This window comes from Pipistrellus hanaki (assembly GCF_964339955.1).
Source record: "Pipistrellus hanaki genome assembly, chromosome: 2".
In the NCBI taxonomy this organism is placed as follows: Eukaryota; Metazoa; Chordata; class Mammalia; order Chiroptera; family Vespertilionidae; genus Pipistrellus; species Pipistrellus hanaki.
The window spans coordinates 161,681,687-161,702,169 of NC_140504.1; the positions used below are offsets into that span (position 1 = coordinate 161,681,687).

The window sequence follows — 20,483 nt, forward strand, 5'->3', positions numbered from 1 at the left end:
TAGCCATAGGAAAAGACTAGACTTCATTAGACATCACATTTATCAATTACTATACCCCAGTTCTCTGTTTTTTGAAATCATATACCACACACCCCTTTCTCTTATGATCAAAATTCTACATAGCCTTAAAGGCTCAGCTTGAATGCTTTTAATTTGTATTAATTAATTTATGTATTTGACTAATATCAATTGAATTCCAGCTATGTGCCAAGCACTGTGCTGGGTTCTGGGAATATAGTGGTTACCAAGACAGACATCATCCTGTTCTAATGAAGCTTTGAGCCTTACCTGTTTCCCCCCCTAAAGATGAAATGTACCTCCTCTCTCTGCTCCCATAACTGTTGTTGCTGCTGTTACTGACATGGCTTTTATGTCTTACTTCCTTTAAAAAAAAAAAAAGTGTAAAATTGCGTGACCAACTCATCTCAGTGTGCTTGGGACTTTCCTGGGTTTAGCACTGAATGTATCATGTCCTAAGAAACTTCTCAGGCCTCAGCAAATTGGAGCAGTTTCTCACTCTGTTATAAAATCAATGCTATTACAACAATAAAGATTACTGGAAGAAAATCACTCAATCGTTCATTCTTCAAATATTTATTGAGTACCTAATTGTTACAATATTCTAGCTGGTTGCCTCTACTTTATGTTATATCTCTCCCACTATACTGTGACCCCTTGGGGGGTTGAAGCCCATGTCTTCTATTTCAGTCTTACATTGCTAGGCCCTAGGACAGTATCTGGCTCATGAAAATAACATAATTTTATGTAAACCACTGTGTTTTTATTGAGAAACAGTATAAGTTTATGCAAAACAATTCAAAGTACATGTTCCTATAATTTTTAAACACAAATCTTACCTAATATCTAGTTGGAAAGGTATAGCAAGTAATAAGATCCGTTAACAACCCTCCTCCTCCCCTAGTCTCCCTCTAGCATAGGGGTGTCGAACTCAATCAGAGAAGGGGCCAAAATCTAAAATCCAGCCTAAATCGCGGGCCGAATGGTTTACTGAACAGTCATAAACTGACAATGTCATAAACTGACAGCGGAGTGCAGTGATGACAGCGCGGTGTGGGCCACATTGCAAGGCCTGGCGGGCTGGATTTGGCCCGCGGGCCTTGTGTTTGACACATGTGCTCTAGCAGATGAGCATCTGTTAGCAGCTATGGCAAATTAAGACCTGATAATCACACATATGCAGGTATCAGCATCATCCAACCCTATTTGTTTTCAGTCAATCCTAGTTTTAACTGTAAACTGATGTGAAATAAAAATCTCTGTAGCTTCTACCTACTGGTTGGGATCCTTCTAGCTAAGACACAAAACACAAACCCAGACTCCTATAGCTGCTGGCAGCGTCCTTCAAGTATTAGAAGAGGATTCTCATGCCTCTTACTTCTTACCGACTCCCCACCCCCATATATACACCTGAGATTTTCTTATCCATTTAATAGTTCCTTCAACTGTGGTTGGATTAGTAAGATTTCAGTGGTTTTACCACTCATTAGTTATGTGATCCTAACAAAGTAACCTCACTTCAATCCTCACTTGGATCACTAGTAATATAGGGATGCAAATATATAACCCACAGAATTAGTTTGGGGATCAAGAGTGTTAAGGAATGAGAAAGTGCTTTAAAAACTATAGAAACTTTTCAGATATCAGTTATTTCATTTTCTTTTTCTTAAGTAGGTTTCTTAAAGGTTTGTCTACTTTATTTTTCCCTCAAAGGACCATCTTTTGAATATATTTATAAATTTTACTGTTTTATTGATTTTCTAATTCATTTTTTATTCTTATACTTTTTATTGTCTTTCTTTTCTTGGTTTTGTTTTGGTACCCACTTTCTAAATTCTTAGGTTAAACTGTTAGTTGCTTTCTTTTATTTATTCTTATTTTTAAGTGAAAGCATGAAGGCTATAAATTTACCTCTGACTATGAATTTGGCTGCATTATATACATTTTCAGATCTGGTGTTCTCATTTTCTTTTTCTTTTTTTCGTTCACAACTGTGTATTATCAAAATTTTCTTCTTCGAGTTTATGTTACTATCATCCTATTCTCAGCAATCTAAGTTGCCCTTACTAAGGAGCACCTGTTATTATGCTGAAGCTAGAGTATTACAATTTTCTGTAGACAGCTTTCTCTCTGACATCTTTCAATACAAGAATATCATGGCTGTAAAAAAAAAAAAAAAAAAAAAAGGAGGAAGTTTTTATTTTCTCATCATAAAAGCATCAGCAGCTTTTTGAATTCTGACATTTGTCAGTGAGCACATTTTTGGAATGATCTCAAATCCTCCTCCAGCTCCACCAATAACTAAAGAAATCAACAACCTGCTGAAAGAGGAAGTGTTAACAGCACTAGTTCTATGTCTCTGGCTTTGGCTTATAAATTATGTTCCCAGGATTGCAATCTAAACATTAGTCTTCCTTTAAGCTTAAGATAAGACCTACTTTCTCCCTGCAACCTTCTCAACCCACCTAATCCAGGGAGGTGAGGGGGACATATCCCCTTTCTCAGATCATATTCTGTAACCCTGACTTCCAAACTAGACTGTAAGCTCCTTGAGAGTAAGGCCATGTCTTATACTTTTCATTCTCCCTTATTATATAAATAAATAAATAAATATTATATAAATAAATAAAACAATCCAGTAAATACTGTGGTTGTTTGATTATGATTCTCAACGAATATTTCCTGAGAGAGAGTGTAACTGTGAAATTTAGGGTCATATATTTTTTAAAGTAGCAAGTGGCAAAATCAAGAACCCTTTAAAACCCTTTAAGAAGATTGAAACTAATACCTCGGATGCATGCGTTGAGGAAAAGAAATAGTAGTATCCCAGATATGAAGGAAAGTCATTTTTCGACACTATGAAAAACAAAAATGATACTTTGATATTTGTCTAAGTAGAGCTACCTGTGGGCTCATGTTTTCTCAAGTATGGTGGTCACAAAACTGGGGACCAAAATGATTCTAACAATAAAGATTCACAAAAATAAAATACTTTATAATTCATCAAGCTCTCTCATACATGGGCTCATATGATACACAAGGCAAACCTCTAAATGAGGCAAGATAGGGGCTATTATCCCCATTTTGGAAAGTAAGTATTTGGGTTTCAGAAAGGTTGGCTAACTTACCCACGGTCACAATTCAAGGAGGTAGTCAGAATAGAATTGAGTCCAGATCTTCTGATTCCATGCCCTACATTCTTGAGGCTGCAGCTACCTTAAATTGATTTATAAACTACTGAAATAAGCCTCTGTACTCAGTCATCCACTTCAACAGCTAGATGTTCACTCACCAACATTTGCTTTGGATACCCACATGTTTGTAGATCCCAGAGGAAGAAGACAGGCCCTGCCCTCAAGGACCTCACAGACTAGAATCATTGTAATGAGCATGACAAATTGTATTTGCTGCAAGTGCTCTGAGAGAATTAAGATAAATAATAAAGATAATAAGGAAATTTTTTTAGCACTGACTATGTGCCAATTTCTGTCCTAAGCACTTTGCATATGGGATGGATAGCATTTATGAGCATTATGTACCACATTGCCTGGCATATTACAGCAGTTTAATAGTCAGCAGCCATTATTATTATTATTACTAGAGGCCCAATGCATGAAGATTCATGGAAGAATGGGCTTTCTCCCCCTGGCTGCCAGCACTGCCTTCACTCTGGCCAAGCTGCCTTTACTCTCCAGCCCAGAGCTGCCTTTCTACCTTCCCATGCTGCCCATAGGCCCGGAGTGGCTGGGGTGGTGCAGAACACCTCTGCTGTCGCCATGGTGATGACTAAAGTGTCCGTGTCTCCCCCCACACCACCACCACCACTTGGTGCCTGTGTATGTGAATTAACCTGCCATCTTTATTGGGTTAATTTTGCATACTCACTCCTGATTGGCTGGTGGGCGCTATGAAGGGATAGCCAATTTGTATCTTACTCTTTGATTAGTGTAGATTATTATAGTTCTAAAAAATGAAATTAGGAATTGTTATCTGAAAAGGAAAGAATATTTAAATTTTAAAGTGTCCAGAACAACACAGTAGAGGAACAACTAACCACACAGGGAACTTGGAGCCAAGGGAGAGATGCTGAAGCTGGATGCTAAAGAACAGAGAGGAGGGAAGGACAGGCCAGGTAGAACAGGCACTTGCAAAGACTTGGCCCCTGAGCAGCAGGGAAGGGAGAGGCTAGAAAAGGAGGCATTGCCTTTGGGCAGCCAGAGACAACATACAGAAGAGGAAAAAGGAAAGGCCTCCAGCTAGAAAGCAGTGGAGGGTGGGGCTCTCCCTGTGCCTGACCCAGGCACTGAGGGTGAGGCACAGATTTTCCAAGGCTATTTGTTTGTAGGTTACATTTTTCCTGAACAGAATCCAAATTCCTTTGTTTTCACAGAGAGCACGATAGTTTCCAAAGAAAAGAAAAAACAGACTTCTTGGTCCAAGGGCTTTCCCTGAGAAATATCCTAATGGCCATGGGCCAAGGCAGGGTTCCACCAGGCTCTGTTTTCAGAGAACAATAGAGCAGCAGGCTGGAATCTTCTCCAGAGACTGCAAGAAAATAGCCATTCCAAGTTACTCCCTGGGAGATTTTCAATACAAGTAAGATGTCCTGTTGGTTCTGCCCCAACCAAAACCTCCTGCTTGAGGTTCCCAGAATATCATACTCATGCAGTGTGCAAACCCTGTGCCTTGGCCTGATTGCCCTTCCTCCTCCTCTCAGTGTTGGCATGGTCCCACTCCTCCTGAAAGACGAGACCAAAGACTCCTCCTCCATGAGCCTTCCCTGGTGGCACCCCAAAACCCCAGCTCCTACATAGACCCACCTCTGTTTGCATTCATCTCACTGCCTTTTAATTACAGCACTCCTAACCACCCCCATCTCTCTCAATGCTGTAAGCCAGCAGTGAACCAAAGATGAGGAGGGAGGGGAAGTCCACCCTGGGTGCAAGTAAGAAAGGGGTGCATTATCTGTTGTGAAAATTTAATGTGTCAGTCTCTTTTTTTATTGTTACCATGTGCAAGTCATTTTGAACAATGTCAGGGATAAAATACTTTTCCTCTGCAGGGCAAATGGCATACGGGCAAGTGGCAAACCTACTCCTGTGAACATTTTCCAATTACTTCTGTCAGGAAAAGGCCATTCTATCAATGATAGAATCTAACGCTGGACAGAGCCTTCAGTCAGTCAGCATTACTTATTAAGGCTTATATGTGCCTGGTACCATGCTAGCCATTTTGCATGCATTATATCCAACCTTTCCAACAACCGCTAAATATATGCATCTCTATTCAGCTATTTATCAAGTGAAGAAACTGCATCTAAAAATAGTTAAATGATTTATCCAGGACCTTACCACAAGGAAGTTGTAGAGGACAATTTGAACCTAGACCTCTGAGCCCCGTGCTCTTTCCCCTGTGCCTACAACAGTATGCCCATCCCATACCAGTGGCGAGAACTGCAAGACACACTTTCTCTCATCAAGGAGTTCAATCTAATGGAGAAAGGAACTCATGCAACTCACCATGATTCAGTTTGGCATGTGACAAGAAGCTTTAGAAAAAAGGTAGACCCGTGGTCGGCAAATTGAGGCTCGCGAGCCACATGAGGCTCTTTGGCCCCTTGAGTGTGGCTCTTCCACAAAATACCATGGCCTGGGCGAGTTTATTTTGAAGAAGTGGCATTAGAAGAAGTTTAAGTTTAAAAAATTTGGCTCTCTAAAGAAATTTCAATCGTTATACTGTTGATATTTGGCTCTGTTGACTAATGAGTTTGCTGGCCACTGAGCTAGACCAACCCCCAACTAGGGCCATCTCATTGAAGATCCAGGTGTGGGAGGAGGTTGGCAAGAGAAGCGTTCAGCCCTGATTGAACTTATACCAGATTCAATTCAGGACAGATGCACATGCTCTCCTGCTTGAGTCTTACCACAAACACCTCTGTGGTGAATATCACTCACCTGAGTTCTTAGAAGAGACTCAGAGAGGTTAAGCGATTTACCCAGGGTTACACAGCAGCTAGTAACCATAGAGCAGTGATTTCAGGAGAAGCCTCTCTGACTCAAAAAGCCTGTCCTCTGGGCACAATAGCACCCTGATGAAGAGGGGGTAAGACCTCCACACTGAGGTCTCCTCAGTGACTGGGAAATACAGATGACAAAAAGGATGAGGAAAATAGTAATTCCTTATTTCTCTATTGGCACTTTACAATTCACAATATGCTTCTTCACCCACTGTCTCATTGAATCCCTATTAATTTGACAGGAAAGGTATTACCTCCATTTTACAAATGAAAAAGTGGACACTTTAGTAAGGGCTCTGGTGTGCCTTCAATGACCAGTGTCAGCAGCTACTCTCAGGAGAACCATCAGGTGCCGTATAGTATCCTACCCTTGGGAAGGCTGATTTGTAACCCATACTCCCAAGTACCCTGGCAGGATTAAGCTAAAGCTACCTACCCCCTGCAGGTAGCATGTTAGTGCTACTCCAAAATTACAGTGCAAGTAACTTCTACATTTCAGTTAAAACATCCTTGGGATGAATTTGGCAGATTCCTTTTAAGGAATTAACACCAAAATGCCACCTATTTTACACTCAGAATATCATCCTGACTTTGTTCTATTTTGATCATTTAAACTCATTTTAAAGATAATATATATTGTTCTTATATTTTGCTTCCAAAAAAAGCTTTCATTTGTTGCTGACTAAAACCTATAAAAATTTGACCAAGGTGTTCACTCCAACTTCCTGGCTGATAAGCCATGCTCCATTCATTCAATCATTCATTTATCAATAGCTAGGTTATATTCAATACAAACTGCCATGGCCAATCTTATCATCTGACCCTAGGAGCTGCCATTGGGAACAACCCAGAATCTATCGCAGCCACTGTTCATGCTGTCACTTCAGCCATCTTGTTGTTCCTGTAATGTGCCCAGTTCTTTCCACCTGGGCCTTTGCCCGTGCTACTCCCTCTACTTGTAATGCACTTCCCACAGGTCTTCACCTCCCTTACTGCATTCACAGCTCTGTCAACCATCACTTCTTCAAAGAACCTTTCTGAACCTCGCCATCTAAGATAATCTGCCTGCCCAGCTGGTCTGGCTCTGTGGCTGAGCGTCGACCTATGAACCAGGAGGCCATGGCACATGCCAAGATTACAGCTTGACCCCCCCAACGGGGGGTGTGCAGAAGGCAGCTAATCAATGACTCTCTCTCATTATTGATGTTTCTATCCCTATCTCCCTCTCCCTTCCTTTCTCTGCAATCAATAAAAATAAAATAATATAATCTGCCTATTTCCCATTCCAACTGTCTTTTGTGCTCTTGATCTTTCTTCATTATATTTATTATCATCTGAACAAATATATTTATTATTTGCTTTATAATGGTCTTTCTACCCTGGGAGAATGTAAATGCCACGAGAAGATATTTTGTGCACCTTACTCCCTGCTATATCCATGGTGCCCAAAATAGCACCTGGGGGATAGAAGGCAATATTTTTTAAATGAAAAATGTCTCCATCCCAGCCCCGTGTTTAAAAATAAAACATTTCCAGGGAAAGATTACAAAGGAAAAGGGCTGGAAACTGGGAGATCTATAGCTTCAATCCCATGAGCAAGTCTCTCTGTTACCTGTGCACCAAGGAACTCTCTACCTCAAAAACCTGCAGTAGCTCCCAATTGCTTCAACAGAAGACGGACAGCTTTCTCTGAAAGCTTACAGCCTGGGTGAAGACTTAAAACTATTAAAATAAAATAACTGGATGGTGACATTCAATGTGTATGTGTGTGCGAATATTTATTTCATGCACATTTGCTGAGTGCTTGCTATATGTCAGGCACTTGTATATGCCAGACACTTGCTACATGCCAGGCACTCCACTGAAAGAAGAGAGATATGGTCCAACCCAACCACTACAATTTTAGTAGTGAGACACCGGGATGGTCACAGTGAGAGAGAGGGGGACTTGTAAACAACATTTGTGTTAACTGCCAGGAGATACTTCTACACAGGCCGCAGGAAAGAGGACTCAGCCCCCTTCATTGGGATACAGGCAGGAGTCTAGAAAACTTCCCTGAGGAAGCTGCATTTCAGCTGACCTTGGACGAATGGGCAAAAAAGGGGCAGAGGGGCAGTGAAGGCATTCAAACAGAGGAAGAGTCTGAGCAAAGGCCTGGAAGGAGGACACTTTCTGCAACTACAGGGGATAAAGTCAAGCTGAAGTTTTCACAGAGAGCAACCCTAAGACAGGTAGTGGTGAGAGATCAAATGAGAGGTAAGCAGTGGGGTTAGACAAAAGACTGTATTTGCCGTCACACAGACCTGAGTTCAAGTTCTGACTGTGTCGCTAGCAAGTCACCGTCTCTGGACTCAACTTCTGGGATGTAAATGGCCCAGGGTAGTGCCCCAGGTGAGCAGCTCTCTGCTGCAGTGGTGGAGGTGTGGTGCTGGAACCAGAAGCTCTTTGTTTGAAAAAACAAAACGCTAGAAACTTTGTGCCTTTGCATTGACTTGCTTTAGAGTCATATTTAAATTGGATTGAGTTTAAAACTCAAAGAGAGTGTAAGGTTCTGTGTTTATCTAGTGGAACCTGGATTATAGAAGAGGCAGAGAAACCCTGGCTGAGATGATTCTTAAAGTCCTCTCTCATTCCAGCCTCCAGTTCTAAGGTGACTGACAGTTGGACAAACAGGAAAAAGCAGTGCAGTGCAGTGGTTCAGACACTGAACTTGAAGTCAGACCCAAATTCCAATGCAGGTCTACCCCTTATTCTCCAGTGAGACAAGCAAGAGAGTGAACTTCTTGGAATGTCAACTTCCTCTTCTATAACCTGATGTGTTTTTCCTCACAGGCTTATTGTGAGGTTTGAAATAATAAACTTGCAATAACTGGCACATAGTTATTGCTCAATAAATGTCAGGTGAGTGTAAAGTTTTCAACTGCTTCCCAATCCCTAATCATAATAGCTTTCCCTACCATGTGCTGAATGCTTTCCACAGGCTACCTCCTTTAGAGAAAGAAACTCACAATGTAATACTATGTCATCTACTAAGTTCACTGAGTTGTCTAAAGGTGGTTTTGACCCTTAGAATACAGCCACGATGAATGATGGGAACTTTTAGGATATGCTGCCTGGAACCAGAGCAAGCTTAACATCTTTTAAAATTAAAGCTGTTTTTTTATTACTCTGGAAACCTACCTAGTGCCCATTTTCATTTCCAACTGTTATGCTTTTTTCTCTCTTACTTCTTCCACATTTAACTCAAGGCTTTAAATGCAAAAGCCAAGCTTGAAATAATCATAACATTTAAGCAATGAATAGAATGACAACTTACATTTGCATCACAGGAAGATCTATAGTCTAAATTTAATAGCTTTAACCATTTACAGCAAGAGTTATCACAGGGACCCCGAAGAGGGAGAGTAAGAGAAGGACAATCCAGCACCTTTGACTAAAGATGTCACAGTAATAACCTGTTTTGGAAAGGACTGAGTGATAAATACAGTAAACTTGCTCTCAGTTGTGGGAACCCCACAGCACAGACAGTAATTCTCAAAGGCAGAAGCAATTCTTATTATTAAAAGATGTAAACCTTAAGTGTGTGCTGTTTCTGTGTATTTAACTGGAAGATCACTAAATACAGGGAAAGAAGAACTCGGGTTAATAGAACACCTACTAGACACCACTGCTCTATCACCCAGAACACCTGATGTCCACACTCCAAGTAGGTACTTGCAACTGGACCCCCAAAAGATACAGGGAGAGGGAAACTAATAATGTTGAATACCACCTGTGTACAAGGTACACACATTGTGCATATGCAATATAAGAAAGTACATGCATTACTCAATCATATGCGAAGGAAGGCCAATAAACTGAGAAAGGAGACCCTGCCCTTTGTGAAGGAGGTGACTATGCTGTTCCTCTGGCTGCATCCCCACAGCCTAAGCACAGTGTCTGGTGCATTGCCCAGGGGTTAGGAACATGGAGTATGAAGCCAAGTGTTATGGATACAAATCCTACTTAGTGGCTGCGGGGCTACAGATAAATCAGTTAACCTCTCTGTGCCTAGGTTTCCTACTTGTGACATGGGATAACAGTAATATCTTCTTCACACTATAATTGTAGAATTAAATGAGCAACCAGTGCAAAGTGCTTAAGACAATGCTGGCAAATAAAGAGAGTTGCGATGTAACAACTTGTGTTCTTGCCAGATGCTGGAGATCCTGTGTCCTCTCCTCCACCCTGACAAAGAGTAAGGAAGCTCCCTTTTCCAGGTGGGGGAACTGAAGAAAGTACACCTGCCCAGGTCGTCCAGTTCTTAATTGGCCTGAGATTCCTACCCTGGCCTGCCTAACAATAATAGCAAAACAGCATTTAATGGGTTGGCCTTTACAGATACTCACACATTTACTTCTCACAGCAATTATATGAGGTAAGTGTTGCTAACCCCCATTTTACAGATGCAGAAACCGAGAGTGAGAGAGGTATTTTTCTCAAGGCCTTATAGTCAGCAAGTATCAGGGTAGGATTTCACCTTAGGCCTGACCACCTGGCTGTCCCCGCAAGCAAGGTCCCAGGCGCCTGAAGCTGAGAGGGCCGACCAGCAGTCCAATGAGTCCCCTGAGGGGCTGAGGGTTGGGATCCAGGTTACTTAGACAGGTAAGGTTCTAGCGGGGTGGGCCGAGAGCTGGGGCGTGGTTCGCTGAGCTGGAAGGCTGCGGGTGGGAGATTGAGAGTTGCTGGGCAGGTTGCATCCTGCGCTCGCACCAGGAACCCAGCGGGGGCCCAGCCTGCTCGGGGAGGGGGGGGGGGGGGGTTTGGGCTCTCCACCGGTCGCCCTCCCCCGCCGACACCCGCGTGTCCCTTTCGCTTTCCCAGCCGTGCTGCAAACTGAGATTACTCAGAATCTCCCCCACTCGTTTGGCTGAGTGACAAAGATCTGCAGTAGATGTCCGAGGAAAGCACTTGCAAACAGTGCCCCTGCCCCCAGCAGACAGCTGTGCAGGGGGAAGTCTGGAAATCTGGGTTCTCCTCCTGCTCTGCCTCTGGCTCAGGTTGGGACTCAGTTTGCCCAGCTGTGTCAAGGGCGTTAACAACCCAGCGAAGGTGAACGGTGTGGAAAAGCCTGAAATTTCTTTGAAGTCTCCTATTTTCAGCTAAAATTGTTCTGGGCATTTTATACTCTTCTCTGTCATCATGTGTTTTACTAAGAATCTATATTTTTTCATTTACAAAGGAGTAAAATTGCAGGGAAAGTAATCTGTGGCTTAATCGCCCTCTCCTCCACCCACCCCTGTTTGAGAACCAAAGGAAGCTCTGGAAGGTCCTTTCTTTTCCCACTGGTCTGTTCATCTGATTTGTTGTGCGGTTTTTTGTGTTGTTTTTTTTTTTGTTGTTGTTTTGTTTTGTTTTGTTTGTATTCTTCCCTATTAAGACTTTTACAATCTCACTGATGGCAGGTGGAGAAAACCTGGGTTTTCCAACCAGATAGTTTCTATTGGAATTTCTCATTCTGCCCCCGACACCACCAACCCCCTTTCCCCCCCCCCCCCTTTTTTTTTTTTAACCCGCAGGATGTTCTTGGTCAAGCGATTTAAACTCAGGGAGCCTCAGTCCCCCGTCTATAAAATGGGGAGAATACTCCTTGCAGGGTTGCTGGGAGGATTTGGAATGATGGGCCTGCCTGGTGCTGGATGATCAATGGATGAGGGTGCTAATGGGTAGGAACACTGCCGGTCTAAGCCTGGATTTCCTCCCTCTACTCCTACTTTTGGCCCCAAATCCCCCGCACCTGCGGGAGAGCTGGGCGTGGCCGGTTCCCAGACTCTAGAGGCCTACGCCTCAGCGGGGGCACCGGTTCCTGCCTCCCCCTAGGGCCGCCTGGGCAGGCGGGACCCGCGGCGACTTGCAGGCGGAAGGCCGTGGGCTTTATTTAAATAAAAAGCAGCCGGCGGAGCTTGCCTTGTATGGACGAAACACTGGTGGGCCGGAACGTGGCTTGGGGAGGCAGTAAAAGGCAGCCAGCACCTGATAGGAATCTGAATAAATAAAATACCTGAATGAAAGAATGCATTGAACTGCTTTCCTAGGATCACAAAACTCGAACGAAAGGCAGCCTTTGGGATCCTCCCAAACACCCTGTCCCCTCTGATAGTTTGGCAAACAGAGACCCAAAGGGTGGCCTCCTGCCACCCAGATCCCACTTTCCCAGAGTCACCTGAGGGGCCTGACTTCAGGACCTGGAGAGAGATCTGGTTCTAAACCAAGAAGGGAAAGGGAGCCCTTTTTATGAGCACCTACTATGTGCTAGGCCATAGCACCATATTTCACACCATATTTTTAGGTAGCTATTCCCATATTCATTTGGCTCAGATAGGCGAAATCACTTGCCCAAGAGCACAAAAACCTATAAGTAGAACAGCTGGGACTCAAAACGACAGTCTTTCCCAGGCTCTTCCCATCCCAAGGCCCTGCCCTGGGAAGGCATGGGGTAAGGCACAACATTCAGGTTGTGACATTGGAGAGCAGGTCGATTACCCAGCTGTTTCTGGGCACTGCCCTTTACCACATTGTCCTCCACCTGCTCACTGGAAGTCCAAAGTCTCTCTGGGTTCAACCTGTCAGCTGATTCGCGGCTGCCAAGCCCTCTTGCCTGCTTTAGCAGCCGGAAGTCACACACCCAGTGACTGCTGACCTAGAGCCTCTAGTCCTATCATTACCAAAGCCAGTGTAGCCCTGGAGGGCACAGGGGTGCGCCCAGGGCACTCATTTCTCCTGCCTCTGCCCCAGTCACAAGTTAGGAGGCTACATCCGGTCTGGGAGAAATGGAAACTGGTTCAGCTGCCCCCTTCCCGGCAGGGCCTCACCCACGGCCACCCCACAAGGCCCTGAACAGGTTTCTTCACTTTCCCTGGCCCGGCTCCTGCCAGGGGGCAAGGAAGGGAAGCTGGTTGCTCAATGTGCCTGAGGATTGTTCTGGTTCTCATGTGATTTGTTGACCAGCCATTAGCCAAGTGAGGACAACTCAAGCCACCTGGCACATGCAGTGGGTCACATACCTAGGGTTTGTGACCCACTCAGCAAACCCTTAGGGTTCCTCATGTGACATGTGGGCCCTGTGCTCAGACCACCAGTATCAGTTCCCATGGAGATTGTGGGCAGAGTGGGAAAGACCATTCCAGTCCCCCCAGGTCCATCCAGCAGTGGAGGTTTGAAGGGAGAGTGTCAGGCTTGGCCCAGGGCTTGCCCTCTGACCGCTCACTGGCTCACCATCAGCATGTGCCCAACAACCTTCAGAGGCCTGTTACAGAAGTCCCAGCTCCTTTGCTTTAGATCTCTTGGCCAAGAGGGAAGTGTGAGAAGAAAATGCAGGCAAGCAACAGAAGAGATTTATTCACAAATATTTATTGAGTGCCAGGCACTGAACAAGGCCCTGGGGACAAACCCATAACCCAGACACAGTCCCTGCCCTCACCAGTGCCAGCCTAATGAGGAGTCAGATAGGTAACAGGTCGTTTTAATATGGGGCAAGGGATCATTTTTAGGGGTGCATCTGGGGAAAGACCCTATGCTGATTGAGGGGTGGGGTCAGACAGCATTAGAATAGACTTTCTAACTTCAGATACTACACCTTTTCCTTTTTCTTCCACATTTCCGCACAAATTTCTGGAACACCTTCATCGTGCTGAGAACTCAGAGACAGCGTTGGTGGTTTTCAAGGAAAGCAGGTCATAGTGTAGTCGTGTCATGGTGCAGTGGTTAAAGGCCAGGGCTCTAGCTACAGCCCCCCATTTATTCAAATCATTTCTCTGAACTTGGATTTCTTTATCTATAAAAGAGGGATGATGATAATACCTGCTTCACCGAACAAGGTCTGGCACAGGTGGGCATTAATGAATGGAATCTATTGTATTCTTTTGTTGTGGTTCACATTCTTCTGATCCTCATGACATCCCCTATGTGGCTGGCAGCACAGGTAACTTCATCCCCAAGTTACAGGTGAGAAAGCTGACTCCAACAAATTAACAGGATTGTCCATGTCTTGTAAGTTTTCAAGACCAGGATGCTGGTGAGGAGTGACCTCTTTAAATAGGGGAGATATTATGACCTTCACATGCCCTCCCTGAAGCCCTAGATGACTGGTTGGGACTAAACTGTCTGGGGAACTTCCTTTGACCCAAATCCTGTCGGCTATACCTGAACAGCAGCCAGAAAATACAAACAGCCACACCCTCAACTCTTTTGCCCCAACTTGTACTTCATGCTAGAGGATTTTTCTTTCAAGGACTACATTTAAAAGGGATTGGATGTATGCTAACTTGACATCTACTATGTGCTAGACACTACACACCAGGCATGCTCATGTGGGTTATTCCATCTTATGTGAGCCATCATTTGTGGGCAGGAGAAGGAAGAGAAAGAGGAGCAGGAAGAGGAAAGAACCATCTTATCTCAATAGTTCTCCAATATAACTTGACACTTATAACCCCGAGCATTCTTCCTAAAATGCAAATATGATGGTGTTATTCCAACTTCCTTGCTTAAAATCTCTCCTTGGTCTCCTGCTGCCTTTATACCAAGTTCACAGTGAGGAAAGGCACACTCAGCTGGGCACATGATCACATCTACTGTGCCCACTTACCTCCTGGCCTTTGCAAGTGCAATTCCTTCTTCCTGCAATGTCCTTCCCAGCTCCTTCCTTGCTTCCTTGCCTACTTTCACTTGGTTAAGTAGTCTTCATCCTTCAGCTCTCAGCTTTAGATGTCTCCTCCTCCAGGAAGCCTTCCTTCTCCTTCTCTACTCAGAGCTAGACCTGTGTACAATCCTTAAGTTTCTGTGTAAAGATGTGCTCCTATAGATGGTGAGCTTCTTAGGGACAGGGACTGTGTTCTGTTCCCATGTTCACAGCACCAAGAATAGTGTGGCTCATAATAGACATTTAATAACTGTTAAATAACTCAGTCTTGTTTTACTATTTCACTTACATTGAAGATAATATAATCTCCTTGTTAAGTTTTATCATCAGTTATTTCTAGCTCTTTCTATACTGCACAGAAACAGGATCTGGGTCCTGATAATGTAATGCTTATCAATGCCAATCATCAAGTCTATAGTTAGTCCCAGGTACTTATTTTAGGTGCTTGAAACCGCATGGCATCTTAGAGAGGCCAATGTTGTGATGTCTATTTAACAGAAGAGAAAGCTGGTTCAGGGAGGATAAGTGATTTGCCCCAGATTCCAACAGCCTTCGAACCCAAGGCAGTCTCTAACTCCTAAGTCCAGGTTCTTTCCACCTCCCAGGCACCCTTCCAACCATGACTATAGGGCCAACTGTCAGGTAGCCTACACCCCAACTGGGCCACATATCTCCCCCAAAGGGGTACAGATGGAGACTCTACAGCTTCTCAGGGTCCTCTGGGCTTGGCCCAAATGTCATGCTAATGCTGACATTTTTCTCTGGCCTTTCTTCTCTTCTCCTGTTGGGTTCCAGCATCAGCACTGGCTCCACATCCAGTGAAAAGACAGGGCATGGGAAGCTGTCGTGGTTCCTAGTAAATGCCCACCTTGAGAACTGGGCAGGTAGGGGCAGGTCCTCCCATTCTCAGGTGTCTCAACAAACAAACTATTTAGCAATTACACACGCCCTTGGCCAGAGCTCCCACAACCTTTCCCTTCTCCTAGAAACTGTTCTCCAACCCTAGGGTCACCCAAAGAGCTTTCTTAACATGCTGGCACTGACTGATTTGTTCAACCAACTTTGCCCATCTATTACATCTACTGTATAGCTACATCCTCTTTTAGCTGGCAGTGTTCCCCTTGGAGCCCTGGCATTCTTCAGCTATCTGAGATGAGACAGTTCCCCAAACCGTTTAGACTAAACTAGAAGTTCCATGAGGGCAGAGGTGCATCTGTTTTGCTTGTCACTCTATACCCATCACCTAGTGCTGTGCCTGACATATGAAAGGCCTTTATTAAATATTTGTTGAGTGGCTAAATATTAAAAGATCCATCCATCTCTTAAAAATTGCTTTCAGCCCTCCGATTAGAGACAGGAATTATGGCATGTTAGGGTCACAAGGGACCATAGAGGAAAACGTCCTACTCTAATTCCCTCATTTTACAGAAAGGGAGACCCAGAGAAAGGAAGAGAGCAATTCAGGGAAGAGTCTAAAGTTCAACCCAGGCCTCTTGACTTTTGCCTAAGCTTTAGATGTCTCTTCCTCCAGAAAGCCTTCCTTCTCTACTCAGAGCTAGACCTGTGTACACTCCTTAAGCTTCTGTGTAAAGATGTGCCCCTTTAGATGGTGAGCTTCTTAGGGACAGGGACTGTGTTCTGTTCCTGTATTCTCAGCACCAAGAATAGTGTGGCTCATGATTGACATTAATAGCCTTCTCTGTGTTGGGACCCTGCAATAAAAGCATAAAGATATTCTCATTTAATTCTCACTACAACTATCTGGGACCTGGAGCAAAGAAGAGAAACATGGGGCTCAGAGAGATGAAGCTGAGTGCACCAAGTATCTCGGGCTTTCTCCACTACACCCCATTCTAAGAACTCATTCTCCCCCAGGTTCTCTCCCCACTGCTCCCTGATTTTGTGACCCTTAAAGGAAAATTGAAAAGATTGGCCCTAAGGTTGCAAAGACCTTCATTTTTATTATTCATTCCACTTCTGAAAGGATTGGTTCATCTGTCTGCTCAGTGCAAAAAAGGAAGACCATTCAGGTATTCAAAATTGTTATCATCTCTTAAAAGGGTCTGGGGGCCCAAAGCTTGTCTCAGAGGCCAAAGGTTCTCAAATGACACGGAGGACATCTACTTTCGGTTGTGGTATTAGGTGAGTGGGGACCAAGGATCTTAAGGAGACCATTAGAGCCCATATCCAATCTCAGAGGTCTCTCTGGACTTCATGGACACCAGGTCTCTCTGACCACAGGCTCATCCAGGCCACAGATCCTGCCTTCCTGTCATGGCTGGGCTGTCTCAGCAGCCACACACAATGGTGATGATGGGGGAAGGTCTTATAAGGAGGCCAGGCGCCTTAGGAAAAACAAAAAGAAAACAGGCCAATGGGCAAGGGCAGCCATGTATAGTCCCCCGCCTGGAGGGAAGATTTTTATCTCTGAGACCAAGCAGCTCAGTTACTCAATAACGAAAAGAAAAGCATTTCATTCACTAAAAGAGCAGGGGCAACGTTGGTATATAGGTATCCTGCTTCATGCAGTAGAGATAATTTACAACTTTATCATAAAATAAAATGTTCTATCAATAACTTTAAAATGCCAGTGTGGCCTGTGATTTGCTCAGCACCAGGCGGGAGCCCAGACCTGCTCCACACCCGTGGAGTGACTTAAGCAAATGGCCACCTTCCTGAATGTGTCTCCTGGGCTGAACGGTGACACGAATGCTGCCCTTTGGCAGGCCTTGTCGGAATTAAATGATGTGATAGATGTAAAGCACCAAGTACCATGCCCCACACATAGTGGGTGTTAAACAAATCTTAGTTCTTAAAAAAAAAAAAAAAAAAAAAAAAAAAAAAAAAAGAATGGAGAATAAATTGTGCTTTGGAAATAGTCATGGAAAACCCCAAAGCCTCACCTAGAGAAGTTGGGCGAAACAGAGATATTTCCCAATAATTTGTCCAAGGCCAGCCCTCACACCTCCCACACAGTGGGCTTGTATGCTTCCTGTCATGTTCTCCTTGAGTCAGGCCCTGCCAGCAAAAAAGCACTCAGCTGCTCAAAACTCAATTGTTACAACTCACCCAGCAGGCATGTCAACGTGTCTGTTGACATGCGCACACAAATACTAAAAATGCATGCAATGCGATGCAGCCCGATAAACACATGGCTCCCTTCCAGGTACATTCAATGAAACGGTAGAGCAGGAGCTTTGGAGCTGGATGAAGGTGGGTTCAAAGCTTTTTTTTTCTCCTTCTTTTAACAATGATATGACCTGGAGCAAGTCACTGGAAATCTCTGTTTCCTGGTCTGAAAAGTGGTAATTACAATCCATACTTAGCTTTCGATCTTGTTGTAAGGATCACATAAGAGAATGTACATAATAGAATGGTCTGGTAAACTATAGATGATAAAGATAATCATTGCAGAAATCCCAAGAATCTGAAATAGGAGAAGAGAGGAAAAGTCTTAACCTGAGATCACCTTCTTTACGGGGTTTTACCCAGTTCAGTGAGTGGTCTCTTCTATTTCTCAACTCCTTTGGGGCTTTTTGCCTCTGAACAGTAAGACCTTAACCTTAGCTGGCTTTGCACTGTCATAGCCCTGCTTTCATTTTGCCTCAATAAATGACCCAGCAGGCTGAGTGTTAATGTCATGTTCCCTCTGTGTCTCTCCCCACCTCCCACCCACAACCCAGTGAAGAGCTGAGGGACAGAAGTTTCCAAGTGAAGACTGGGAAGGATAAATCAGATTCATTTCCACTCTCAATCCTCTTTCTATGGCCCTAATTCCCTGCCCTCCACCCTCTGCCTCTGTGAGCCTGCATGTGTGAGATGAACAGGAAGGGCAGGGACAAAGAAGGGTATAGGTATGACATTCCAGAGCTGGTATAATATTTTGGAATAGGGAAAAACAAAACATGTGTTGTGAAAAGAGAAATCATCCCTTCTTCCTCTCTTCGTTTATCTGAAACACTGTCAGATGGAGGAGGAAGAAGGTGAAGTGAAAAAGTACAGATCTGAGACAGATTAGAATTTGAGAATCATATTACCAACTGTTTTTGCATAGCACAGAGAGCTTCCTCCAGCTTTATCCTATTTAGCCTTCATACCATCTCGGTGAGCAGATACTGTTAGCCCATTCCATAGATGGTAAAACTGAGGATAAGAAATGTGCAGTTATTTGCCTGTAATCACACAGCAGGGAAATACTAGATATGGAACTCAAAACTGAGTCTTTCTACTCCAAATCCCAGGTTATTCCTATTATGGGAGTCATTTCTCCACAGAACAAAGAAGAGGAATTCTGAATCATTGACCCACCTCAAACTCTCTTCTGCCTCCACTCTAACAATCCATACACCAAAACAATCTAAGTGGTGTACACACAGGACTGGTCTCTTTCAATTTGCCCTCTTATGATTTGTACATACGCTATACTTCTTTAAACACACACACACACACACACACACACACACATACACACACACACAAAATAACCCCATAGTACATGCAGTTTAAAATCTACTGGAAAATCATTTTTCACTAAAGACTTTCTCTAATTTTTATTTTTATTAAACAGACCTGGTCATGTCATGTCACTCCTCTCCCTAAAATAGTTTATGGCACTCCCCTGCTTTCTGGATGGCTTCTGGCAACCTATACAATCCCTCCCTTGCCTGTCTCTCCAGCCCACTGCCCTCTACTTTGTGTAGGATTCAGAGGCCAGGCTTTCTTTCCTTTGTTCTTTCTTTCTAGAACTCTGCTCCTTTGGGGCATGACTTCCTCCTACTCCCTCATCCTTCAGGCAGCAGGTAATACTACCATTCCTCCAGGGTTGAAATCAGACCTGCTAAACCCCAACAGTATCAGGGCCCACTTCCACACAGCCTTACTCTACTGGGCTAAAGTGTCTGTTTCTCTGTCCCCTTCTACCTGTAACATGTCATTTCTGCTTTCTAGCACACAGCTCAGCAGAGGCTCTAGGAATGTTTCTGGATCAGAGAATGAATGACTGACCTTCCAGAAGGTTTGTTTTACTCTTTACTTGATACTTTGGTCAGTTGTGTGTGATCTGTCCCTTTTTCTAATCTGAAATTCCTGGAGGGCATGATAGTGGACTGAATTGTGTGCCCCAAAAGATATGCCCCATCTTCAGTATCCGTGACCCTATTTGAAAATAGGATCTTCCCAGATATCATTAGGTCAAGGATCTAAAGATGGGATCATTTTGGCTCTAAGGTTAGGCCCAAAATCCAATGACAGAAAGGAAAGAAAGATTTAAGGAAAAGATACCCAGGAAGGAAGGCCCTGTGAGGAGGGAGGCCGAGATCAGAATGGCCATCAGCCAAGAAACAGTTGGAGTCTCCAGAAGATAGAAAAGGCAAAGAATGGATTCTTCATTAGAGACTTCAGAGAGAATGCAGCCTGTATGACACTTTAATTTCACACTTTTTGGCTATCAGAACTGTGCGAGAATCAATTCCTATTGCTTGAAGCCACCAAGTATGTGGCATTTGTTACCCAGCCCCAGAAACTGTGATATGAGCAGAAACTGTGCCTCTCACTATTGGGATAGCAAGCCTACCCACCTACCCCAGAATCTTCCACCTCACTCTGCAAACAGTAGGACTTCCATGAAAACCAGAGGATGTACTAATTGGAAAGGGCTTGTCTCCAATTTTAGCTGAACTGACTCTCCTAAAGATTGACCAAAGCCAAAGAAAGGTTATTAAAACACCACAGGTGCGCCAGTCAGTCAGCATGGAAGGCACTAGCATCTCC

At 44.0% G+C, this 20,483-nt stretch overlaps 1 long non-coding RNA gene across 1 annotated transcript in view; it reads right to left on the reverse strand.

Moving 5' to 3' along the window:
* Positions 1–337: 337 nt before the first annotated feature.
* The window catches only part of LOC311616970, a 35,155-nt gene continuing 15,009 nt past the window's right edge, over positions 338–20,483 (reverse strand). Inside the window, exon 4 of the long non-coding RNA XR_014794026.1 lies at positions 338–382. This is a non-coding gene — a long non-coding RNA (uncharacterized lncRNA). The remainder of the gene's footprint in view (positions 383–20,483) is intronic.